We start from the raw sequence: 12,198 nt of genomic DNA, 5'->3' as shown, positions 1-12,198 counted from the left end.
AATATATTTCCTTGAGGTAAATGAGAAATCAAATTAGAAGGGCTAGAAATACAACAATAGCTTTAAAAGCTGTCTTTTGAGGAAGAGATATGCTTCTATAGAGAAAATCTGCATTGATGTGGCCAGGTTTTCATGAGGGTCCTCCTTATCTCAATCCAGAAAAGATTAACTGAGAGTCTGACACAATTAAAGGTCTAAAAGAAACTTTTGCCATCTATTTTCTCTCCGGCTGCTACCTGTGAGGTTTCATCTACATAACGAGACTACCTTTGCTAGCCGGTCTTCCCCTTCTCCCCCTCCCATAATCTATTTTGCCCCTATTAAAACCCCTATTCTTTCTGTAACCTCAAGATGGTATATAAGTTTCTGTTCTCCATTGTGAGGTTGAGAAAATAAGTAATTCAAAATATAAGCGTTAGAACTCTAAATTATTTTGAGCCTTAAAAGAAATGTGCCTACACACATGTGCCCTCGTGTGCTCAAACTCTGGAGGCTGAGGGGATGGCTCTGGGGCACCCACTGCCCCTACTTCCCTTTGGGGGTTTGCCGCCCCCTCTCCCCCAACAAACCCAGTCCTTATAGTATAGAGTTCAACACACCCATTTGACAGATGGAGAAACTGAGGCCCAGAGAGCTGCTTGAGACTTGGCCAAGGTTCCCAGTGCCATAACCTCTCCCCTGTCCCTTAGGCCTGTGTGCCCCATGGAAGGGTGGGCCGAGATCAGATGCCCCGACACAGCTCCCCATTGCTGCTCACCCCACCTCAGGGGTCCTTCCCCAAGGGATGGGGGTCCTGGGCCAAGGCCCCCTTTGCACCCTTCCTCTTCTGGCTGCCAAGCAAGACCCCTGCCCTTGGCCTTTTCTCCTGGAGGTCCATGGGGGATGCCCTGAGAACTCTTGACCTCCCACCAGAAAAGAGTGAGGATTTGGGATCCCCTGGACCAAGGTTCCCTGATCCCTTCTTCCTTTGCCAGAATTCTCCAGGCAGGAAAGAACAGAAAGAGACCAGAAACTCTAGGGGTGTGTGTGTGTTTGTGTGTGTGTGTGTGTGTGTGTGTGTGTGTGTGTGTGTTTGTGTGACAGAGAGAGAGAGAGAGAATACACGAATACCCTCAGAGCTTAGTCTCCAAAATCTCATTCATTAATGCAAACTCCCAGGCTACAGGATTACACCAGGTGGAACCCTTGCCTGCCTGAAGCTCTTCCTTCAGTGACTGAAGTTGGGGTAACTTGGCTAGAGAGCTTGTGTAGGCAGGACCTTTCAGGAAAGTTGGCATGACCTATCTTTGCCCCACAATCTGCTTTTCAACGCTGGACCCATGCATATATTATATGGCATATATGATATGGTTTCTTCTGTCAGATTGGCAAGTATAGGACTATGCTGAGCTAGGGAGAAATGAAAATGGGGTAAGATGAGTAACAGCCCCTGGAGGGATGGGAATTACATCAGATGGGGAGGCTTTCCAAGGTGAAAAATGAGAAGGAACCACCCACTAGACAGAAAAGAGCTCCAAGAAGAGGGAAAAGTAGCGGCACTACGCAGGAGGCAGGCACTCTTGAAGCAAAAAGGGAAGTATGGCTGGCATTGAGCCAGCCTGGGGGATGGTGGGGAGTAAGGCCAGCTGGAGAGATCTGCAGAAGTATCGCACCAGGCAGGGACTTGTACGCTGCCCTGAGGACTTTCACTTTTATTCTAAATTGATTAGGGAGCTTCGGGAGATTTTAAAGCTGGGGAGAGATTGGATTTCAGGTTTCAAAAGCTGCCTTGTGAAGAATGAAACCAATGAGGAGGGGGTGGAGTTGCTTTGGGGATACTGAAATTGATTCTTGGAGAGATCCTGAAGGCTATATTAAAAAGAAAAGACAAACCCTTTGCCCTTAGATGAACCCCAGGGATGCCGAGTACAGTTGTCCCAGTTAGGCACTGCCCAAGAGTTTGGCATCTCTTCTGAGGACACGTGCAAATCCTAGACATTGAGTGTTGTATGTTTATGGTGACGGTTTCCCAACATGTGAATGGCAAGCGTCTGGAAGAAGTGACATCACTTTCTAATTTGTTTGAAGGTTCTGTGTGTCTCCTAAATTTAGGCAGGTATGGGTAACTGGAGGTTCTGAACTAAAGATTAGGATGCAAGTTCTCGTATAGGATTGGAGGATTCCAGCCAGGGGCAAAGGGGGAGCTTAGAGTGTCCAGCACATGGACTGGGGGGACGAATTTTTAAAAATTAAAACAAAAAACAAAACTGTGCCTATAGGGCCCAAGTCATGTGACAGGCAGCTATAACCTAAAAGTTATAACCTTTGTTTCTCTGATTATAGATTAAGGCTTCCTCTTCACCTGGATTGTTTTGTAAAATGTCATAGATGGCTGAAGGGCGCCACAGAAGGCCTGTCCCTCTTTATTACTGATCTTCATTATAGATTAACTTCCTTCTTAACTTTCTCACAGAGAGACTTCATGGCTATCACAGTGTCTTAAGATGGAACGATGGGCTGGGTGCAGTGGCTCACACCTGTAATCCTAGCACTCTGGGAGGCCAATGCTGGAGGATCAAGGCAGGAGGATCACTTGAGCCCAGGAATTTGAGGTTGCTGTGAGCGAGGCTGATGCCACAGCACTCTAGCCTGGACAACAGAGCAAGACTCTGTCTCAAAAAAAAAAATGTTAAGATGGAATGTTAAATATACTGTTTCACATTGGGAAGGAAATGAAAACACCCCACATAGAAAAAAAAAATAGACTAATTAAATTGTTGTAACTCATAAACCAGCCATGTATAGAAAATGTCGTAATCCTGTTAAATTTGTTTTCTGCCTATATAAGCAACAGCTTGACTTTTAACTTCAGAACACTGACTTCATTTCTCTGGAGTCTGTGTCTCCCAAATGGCCATTCCCAGCTTTTTCCTTGAATAAACTCTTAAAATTGGATTCTGATTTTTTCAATTATTTCAGGTTGATAGCAACCTCCTTGTTTACCTATGACAAAGCCAGACACAGACCTTTCAAATTCCCATTCTTTGTCATATAAATGATTGTTTGAACGTTTGTCCCAACTGACCAATCTGGACAAAATACCCATTAACTTGCCCAAACTTTAGAGAAGTCTCTCCTTTCACTATCCCTTGAACTTTGACCCACCTTTGAGCTTAATCAAGCACTGGAAGCTTAAATAGGCATCAGAATGACAAAGAAAATCCCCCAAATAGCCCCTCCTGAGAATCAGCTGACCAAAAAAAAAGAGACATGTTCTGCTCGATTGTCCAATCACAGGATCTGCTGATCCCACTCCCCACACCTGGTTCTTTTTAGCCTTGCTTACTCCTCTCTATGACAGAAAAGCTCTTTCTGCCCAGCCTTTCAGACACTAGTAGATATTATGGTGATAGCACTGTCCTAGTGCAATAGTTCCTTTCTCTCTGTTGCAACAGTCCTCCTTCCCCAGTTGTAGTCGTCTCTCCTTACAAAGTCTGAATTGTGTTTTGACACTGCCTAAAGATACAGTTTCTAATATGTTTTAGAAGTATATTTCTCCTGTGTCATATTTGTTTTTATTTGTGACTTCCCTTTTACAAATTTTAAGTATTAACCTGGAATCAGAAGCCACCTAGGCAGAGGGATCAAACCCTTTAGGGGTATTAATAAGCTTCCCACATACCTCTTAGGTTAAAATGGAAATGAATAGGTAGGAGGGCTGCCTCCATATGCAAACACCTCCAGATAATAAATTCTATTCTGATAGCTTGGTGGCTGCAGAATGACTGCTTCTGGGGCCTTTTAATTCATTTCCAGCTAATGCCTGGGGTGCCAGTACATAATAAAGAAAAAAGAAGAAAGCAGATAAAACTAAAATATTTCATCAGATCACAGCAAGTTAAAAGCCTGGCTACTTCCAAGCTTCACAGAGTGTCTTTGCCATTTTATCCTGAACTGGCCCAATTAAAGGGTTTACAAGTGTTTACAGACTATCAACTTTGCACTCTTGCAAATATTTATGTGATCCTCTAAGTTTCAATGACATTACTTTCAAAAACAAAAGTGAGGCTATGTGGATTGGCAAAAGTTTTTTTGACTTGTGAATTTAGTAACAGGTAAAATTATATGTAAGTTATAAATTGTAAATCACATTTAATTATGCATATTTAATAAACTGCTCACTGAAATCATAGCTGACATTAAACATCCAGGATACATGGCATCCATAGTCATAAGGTATATTTATTGGCTTTTTGTTCTGAAGTTTCTAGTACATACTGTCATTGTTAGCAAGAGCAGTAGTTTGCTTAGAAATGTTTAACAACTGGCTCTAGGGGGAGGGGATAGGCCCTAATGTATAACACCTGCCAATTTCCATGGTGTAAATACTTCCATCATGGCTGATTTCAAACTATTGCTGCCCAACCAAGTTCGTATGCCCACTGTCCAAGAGGAAGCCAATACACTGAGTCAGCAGGAATTACAGCAGAGAAAGAGTCTTTATTCCACATAGCACTAAGCAGGGAGATGAGAGAAATTTCTCAAATCCACCTCCTCAAGAACTTGGGAGGCAGGGTTTTTAAGGGTAGTTTGACAGGCAAGGGATTAGGCAATTGGGTTTGTTAATTGGGGCAAAATTATAGGGGTGTAGAAATCATCTTCTTGGGTCGTTTCAGTCCCTGGGATCACAATTCCAGTTGGGTAGGTTTCTGGTTATGGGCCGCTGGTCCACTGGGTGGGTCAATCCATCCACTGGAATTCGGGGCCTGGAAGATAGCTTAATAAGTACCTTTAGGTTTCAAAAAGGTGATGTCATCTAAGGAGAAAGTTAAGAATTTTTATGGAGACCAGCTATGGGGAGAAGTTAAGAATCTTTATGACCACCCGCTGTGTGGCTCCAGGGTGGCAATTATAGATAAGCAAGCAGGGGGACAGTTACTAATTATTGTCATTATTTTTAGCTAGGCTTGTGTATTATTTTTAGCTAGGCCCTTACCACAGTTCTTTCCTTGCACCCTTGTTATTGATTTGTGAAAAAGGCAGTTTCACTACCATCAATGGGACTACACTGGGGGTTGAGGAAGAAATGCTCAGTAACATACCATTATATCAATATATAGCATTTCTACCATACACGTGCAATAGATGTAAGTAACCTCCAGAGCACAGATGCTAGTAAAATGTAGTAAAATAAAAAGGAAGTGATGAGTTTTGAGTATATATTACCTTTGTTTTAATATGACTTTCATATTTATAGCAGCTGTATTCACAATCACCAAAAAACGGAAACGACCCAAATATCCTTCATCAGATGAATGTAAAACAAACTGTGGTCTGTCCATAAAATGGAACACCAACAAAGCAGAAACAGGGATGAACCTCAAAGATTTCTACCCAGGGAAAGAAGCCAGTCTCCAGAGGTCACATTGTGCATTATGACACTTATGTGACACCTTGGAAAAGGCAGATCCACAGGGATAGAGAACATATCAGTGTTTGCCAGATGTTCCGGGGTGGGGGGCAGGTGAGGGCTTGACTACATAGGGGAAGCCTGAGGGAATATTTTAGGGTGATGGAACTGCCAAGCTAAGGCCTATGTGTTCTGATGGTGGTAGTTGTTACATAAAACTATACACGTGTCAAAACTCATAGGGCTGTATATGTAAAAAAGGTAAGCTTATGGTATTTGACAATGAAATAAGTTTACGTAGCCTCAAATGTATGTATATATGTATATGCATGTGTGTATGTGTGCATTTGTGTGTGTGCACATACAAATACATGCACACATACATGCTCAAATAATTTCTCTTAAAGAGTGCTTTAAATGAAATTCCTATCTGGGTTTCTGCCAGAAAAACTGCTTTGGCTGGCTCTGCCACACCCATACTCTCTCAGCCTGCTTTTCCATCTGTAAAACAAGAAGATCAGTCTAGAACAGTGTTTTTTTATTCCTTTTTTTCCTCCCAAATTGTTTCCCTGGGCACTCCCTTTGTGGAAGTGGGTATGTTTGGAGAGAAAGTGCATGCAGCCGCCACCGGGCTCTGGACCCACAGCTTTGCATCAATTGGAGCCTTTGTGCATTTGTTTGTCTAATATACTGTTTGCCTGCAGACCTCCAGATTAGAATAGCTGGTCCCAAACTGCATCCACAGGCACTCGAGGAGTTTGAACTATCCCAATTCCAGGGCCTACTGCTGAAGCCAAAGTGTCCCTGTGATCTCCGGTGGTTAGCCAGACCAGGGTGCTGGCTCTAAAGGTAGTAATTCTAAACAAGGCATTTTGAGGGGGAGCTGGCATCGTGTTCCTTGCTTTACAACCCTTGGATACATATGGATTAAACACAGTGGGAACTCTCAAAGGCTGTGAAATCTAGCCTTCCCTGATGAAAGGTCTGAAAATATTTTAAACTGGTTTTTTTATTTTTTTCCACTCCCACAGGAAGTATTTTTAAAGAGCACTTTGTAAACAATCAAGGGCTGTGCACAGATGGGGAAAATGCTGTTATGAGGATGAATGTGCTGCTCTGGGACCAGCAGAACCCAAGAGTATCATTAATAACAAGAGCTGCCCTTTAAGCTTGTGCCATGTACTAGGCACACTGCTAAAGATCGTTGAATCCTCACGACAACGCTGTAAGAGAAGGGCTGTCATTGCTTTGACAGGTGAGGGAACTGAGCCTCTGAGAGGCCCCCAATCACATGGAGTGGAGGTACCAGAGGTGACAGAGCTGGGTCCCAGACCACAGCTCCAAACTGTGTATATTACCTTTGTTTTAATATGACTTTTATATTTGTAGCAGTTTTATTCACAATCACCAAAAAATGGAAACAATCTAAATATTCTTCATCAGGTGAATGTAAAAGAAACTAAGCTAAGGCCTGTATGAGGCCCCCTAAGGACTGACTTCAGGCCTGCTCTCTTAGCACGTGTCCCAGAGGAAGAGACTAATGCCACCACTCCTCAAAGGCTGTGGGAGGTAGCCACAGACGCCTCGAGACCTTACCACCTGGAACAGCACACACACAAATCTTTTTTTAATTTTATATAGTGAAGTGCTTTCTTCAAAAGCTATCACATGGCCAGGCGTGGTGGCTCACACCTGTTATCCTAGCACTCTGGGAGACCAAGGCGGGAGGATGGCTTGAGCTCAGTTGTTCGAGACCTGCCTGAGCAAGAGTGAGACTCCATCTCTACTAAAAAATAGAAAAAATTAGCCAGGTGTGGTGGCGTGCACCTGTAATCCCAGCTACTTGGGAGGCTGGGACAGGAGGATCAGCTGAGCCCAAGAGTTTAAGGTTGCTGTGAGCTAGGCTGATGCCATGGCACTTCTGGCCCAGGCAACAAAGCGAGACTCTGTCTCAAAAAAAAAAAAAAGAAAGAAAGCTATCTTATGCCTAAGTCTATTCTAGAAAACCAAAGTTGGGCAGCACTGGTGGGAGCTGAGAGGAAGGGTGGCATGAGGTGTCCTGAGGCTCCAAGGGCTCCCTGAGCACCACTGAAAGGCCAGTTACCCAGGAGATTGGCCTGTACTGTGAGGGATACAGGAGGTGCCATGATGCCCAAGGCTCTGGCTTTGGGGTCCACAGAATAGGGTGGGATTTGGCTCACTCGCTCCTGGGTAGATGGCCGGGGGGAGGGCGGTAGGAATTTCAGGCCTGCCACATGCCTTGAGTGCTGCTGCCAAGGACATTTGAGGGCACCACCTGTGCCACCTCTCTGGCCGGGCACTGGCAGTCACAACCTGGCACTCTCAGGGTAGGAAACTTGTTTTCATCATCTTATATTTAGTGAGTTTTATTCTTCAAAGATATGTGGATTTTAAGGTCAAAACCTACAGTAACTCTCCTTTTTTTCTTGCCCTCACAGAAGAGATCATCTGATCTTCTGTATCAGCAAAAGCGGAATGTTCGAGTTTAGATCCCGGTGCGGGCTCAACGGCAGACGCGCACCTCCGACCCCGAGGACAGGGCTCGCCGGATGCCTCACAGTTTGGCTCCCATCAAACGGGCCTCCTCCCAGCAGGCTGACCTCCTCCTCGCGGACGTGGGGGTCGCACCCCTCGGAGCGCCGGCCGTGAGCGCAGCGTTCTTGCCAAACGCCCGGAACTCGCAGCGGATGGGCTCCCGCCGCTGTCGTTGGGCGACAGGGACCTTGGGCGGCCGGCGAGGGGCGGGGCGTCGTCTTGGGGCTGCGCTGGGGCCGCCGCGCTCAGCCGTCCGGAAGTGACCGCCGCCAAGTCTGCGCAGAGAAAGGGCCTGGGGGAGAGAAAACGGGTCAGGACCTCAGAGCCAGAGCCGCAGTTCCCAGTGGCAGGGGCTCCGGTGTCCGCGGTGGCAGGACTCGGCCACGCCTGGTCTTGGCAGAAACCCGGCTTGGGCTCCTGCCCCCACAAGGTTGACCCGCCCGCCATCGACCAGAAGTCTGCATTGAACTTTGTTGAGCATTTTAAATAAAATTGGGTGATCTCCTCCGTCATTCTTAAGGAGGTTCAAATGCAGTTCACTATCTCCTCTAAGCACAAGCAGAAGGAAAATCCATTCAGTCTGCTGTATTGGATATTAAATTCAGAACCAAAACTGTTGAAAGTGGGGGTTCCTAGCATTGAAGTGCATCTTACAGGAAATGCCCTCTCCGGAAAACTCTCGGGCTACATCCCGTTATCTGGGGTCATTTGAGTCATTACCTGACAGCTCTGTGGGATTCAGGCCTCCAAGGCCAAATGAAGGACTCTCAAAAGACAATCTGGAAGTCAGGGGAGATAATGTCCTCAACTGCCTGAAAGGTTTTACCGATTTCTGAAGAGGCATCCGTGTCTCCATAAAAGCAAATACATTGACTCATCACCCGCTCTCAAATGGCTGCGCAGTCCCTCGATCCCTGTTGATGTTACTGTTATTATTTAGGATTCATGGTTCACCAAGCCACAGCCTAGAGGCTTCAGAGGGGGCACCACCCCACCAACATCTTGATTTTGGACTTCTAGCCTCCAGAACTGTGAGAGAACGAATTTCTGTTGTTTTGAGCCACCCAGTCTGTGGCACTTTGTTATAGCAGCCCCAGGAAGCAAAAATCTCTCTCTAATCTTTTACTCACGAAAGCATACTTTCATGCAAGCAAATGAGAGGGTCAATATTATAGGAACAACCTTGAATTCACTCTTAAACAACAAAATCATTTCCCAAACCTCGCTATTTTAAATGTAATTTGTAACAAATTACTTGCAACACACTTCCCAACCAATCACATCACGCCCAAGCAGCGCACCACCACCAGAGCTGAATCGTTAATCCCACCCAGCGATTGCGTGTTACTGAGGAAATGGAGACCCAAAGAGGTCACAGGGCTGGCCAAATGTGACATAGCAACTTGCCCGTGTGTTCCTCCTCATGCCTGGCTCACTTTGCTCTAGCCAAGTTTTTGAGCGCAGGTAGAAAAAGACAACCTGAGGATTGTAGAGGACACCTCATCATTGCCTATGTCAGTCCCCAAACTTTGCCCTCGAATTCCTGTTTAAACCATTTTATGCAGAATGGCTGACGGCTGAAGCTTCCATAAGCAATTCTGCTTGTAACTGACTTTGAAGGCTGATAAAGTGATTCATTCAGGCTGCTGTACAAACTGAATAACTGTTCGGTGTGCTGGGATTTGGATGTGACACAATATCGGTGTCAGGGCATAGATCTTGGGCGGGAAAGACAGAGCACCAGCGCCTTGATATTGCCATTAAGAGACTCAGATTCATTATTAATCCCTCATTGGATAGAAAGACTAATGGTGAATCCGTCAAGAAGCCTGTGATGTAATTTTGAAGTAAGTGGTTTCTCTGTACCTCAAACAAGAGTCTCATACAGTCCTCAAAGGTAGCCAAGATCGAATGTCAAAAGTTGGAACATGAGGAATTTATAAGTGCAATTATCTAATATATTTAGCCTGAAAAGATGTGCTCTAGGTTAAGACGCCCTCCCAACAAGATGACTTTTCTGACCCAGATTTCTCAGCATAATGGTCCCATTTGCTTCCTACCTGTCTGAGTGCTAATTTAGTTTTCCTTCTTGTTCCTGAAAATAATAAATCTCCTGCTTTTAGACATAACCAACAAAGTTAGAGGAAAGTAATTTCTCTGCCAGTAAAAAGTTCCCATCTACTCTTCTTAGAAAGAAATTGGAGATTCACATAAGTAGGATAAACTTTCAAACAATGCCTCAAAGGGGGCCCAAATGATCACCAAGTAATCTAGTATTAATATTTCGGTCTAAAAACCTGAGTTATCCCTGGATAACCCCCCTACAATGCTAGAAGAGGAAACAAGGAGCAGACCTGGGAGATGCCAACGGTCCAGCAAAGTCAACAGATCAGATTCCAGCCTAAGGAGCTACAGTGGTATCTATTACATGTGAGAGAAAAATGTGAGGGCCAGAAGCCTGGCAGAAAATAAACTGGTAATAGAACTGGAGGAAGGGCCAGGCCCGATGGCTCACGCCTGTAATCCTAGCACTCTGGGAGGCTGAGGCAGGAGGATTGCCTGAGCTCAGGAGCTCAAGACCAGCCTGAGCAAGAGTGAGACCCCATCTCTACTAAAAATAGAAAAAATTAAGCCAGTCAATAAAAATAGAAACAAAAAATTAGCCAGGCATGGTGGCTCACACCTGTGGTCCCAGCTACTCAGGAGGCTGAGGCAGGAGGATCGCTTGAGCCCGGGAGTTTGAGGTTGCTGCGAGGTAGGCTGACACCACAACACTCACTCTAGCCTTGGGAACAAAGCAAGACTCTGTCTCAAAAAAAAAAAAAAAAAGAAAGAAAGAACTGGAGGAAGGCAAGGAATGTCCTAGACAACTGCTTTTAATGAAACAAAATGTCAGAGAGCCAAACGGGATTAAAGACATGATGGGGTATGTTTCTTAATGCATGCCTCCAACTTTATTTATAGATTAAACTTAAAGGATGATTTGAGGACTGTCAAAAATTCAGTCTTCTCAAAACCACTTACTCCCTTATTCCTATTATATCTTTTAGCCTGTAATTGTGCCTGCCCTGCCCACAACCTTGTAAGAAACAGTCTCAAGTGCACACGCTATCCACAGTATTGCCATGATTGATTGGATTAATAGTGGACACTTGATCCAAGGCCAGGCAATCTGTTGTCTAGCCAGAACCCAATCAAAATACTTCCTCAGGACTTTAAATTAAGAGCCATCCCAACTCTACTCAGTGGGTAGAATGTAACCGAACTAAAGGCCCAAGTGGACTTTGACTGACCTTGCCATTTTGGTGCAGACAAATGTGTAAATAGAGGCTACTAATCTGCAGGAAAAAAATAGAGCAAAATAGAGAAAGAGACAGATACTTGAGACCCTGTGGTACAAGAACGGTGAGAGAGACATAACGAGAGTAGCTGCCTTAGGTAACCGATGGCATAGCAATCCTCAGTGACAATTTGAATGAAATGCCTGTAGGTACTTTGTTTCAGTGAAGTTTCTGTAACCTTTTGTCAAATATCCTTTTGTCAAATTTTGTCTAAGGCAGCACAATTAGTTATTCCTTTAAGTTATTCCTCATGTTTTCAGAAGACCCCTACATGGGCAAAACTGTCTCCTAGAGAGAAAATTGGCTCTGGGAAAAGAGGGCATGCTAAGAACAAATTATCAAAATTGTACTCTAAAATAAAATGCATGTGCAGATACACATCTGCATATAAAATAGTATAAAATATAGATTCATTGGCGTTAAATGGGACAAGCTTAACTGTTGCCTTTGGGAAGGCGACAGTTGGCTTCACATACAGATAACAATTGCTCATAATGATCTTGAATTCCACCAATATACATAACTCTTTTTATTCCTTTCCCTTATCTCTCAAAATGAAGAATATTCTGAATTTTACCTAAGGGTAAATAGCAGTAATATCTCTTTCTACAAGATGAATTTTATATAAGAAAATTTGAGCAGGCAAAGTAAAGACAGACCATTTTATCATTTTTACAAAATACAAAGACAAGTGAATGATTTTTGTCCCTGAACCTTCAGTGGAAAGCAGGATTCAAAAAGGGAAAATATACTGTGAAAAGGCCAGGCACGGTGGCTCACGCCTGTAATCCTAGCACTCTGGGAGGCCGAGGCGAACAGATTGTTTGAGCTCAGGAGTTCAAAACCAGCCTGAGCAAGAGCAAGACCCCGTCTCTACTAAAAATAGAAAGAAATTAATCGGACAACTAAAAA

This window comes from Propithecus coquereli, unplaced genomic scaffold (genome assembly GCF_000956105.1).
Source record: "Propithecus coquereli isolate 6110/MARCELLA unplaced genomic scaffold, Pcoq_1.0 Scaffold115, whole genome shotgun sequence".
Classification (NCBI taxonomy): domain Eukaryota; kingdom Metazoa; phylum Chordata; class Mammalia; order Primates; family Indriidae; genus Propithecus; species Propithecus coquereli.
This window is presented reverse-complemented; position numbering follows the sequence as displayed.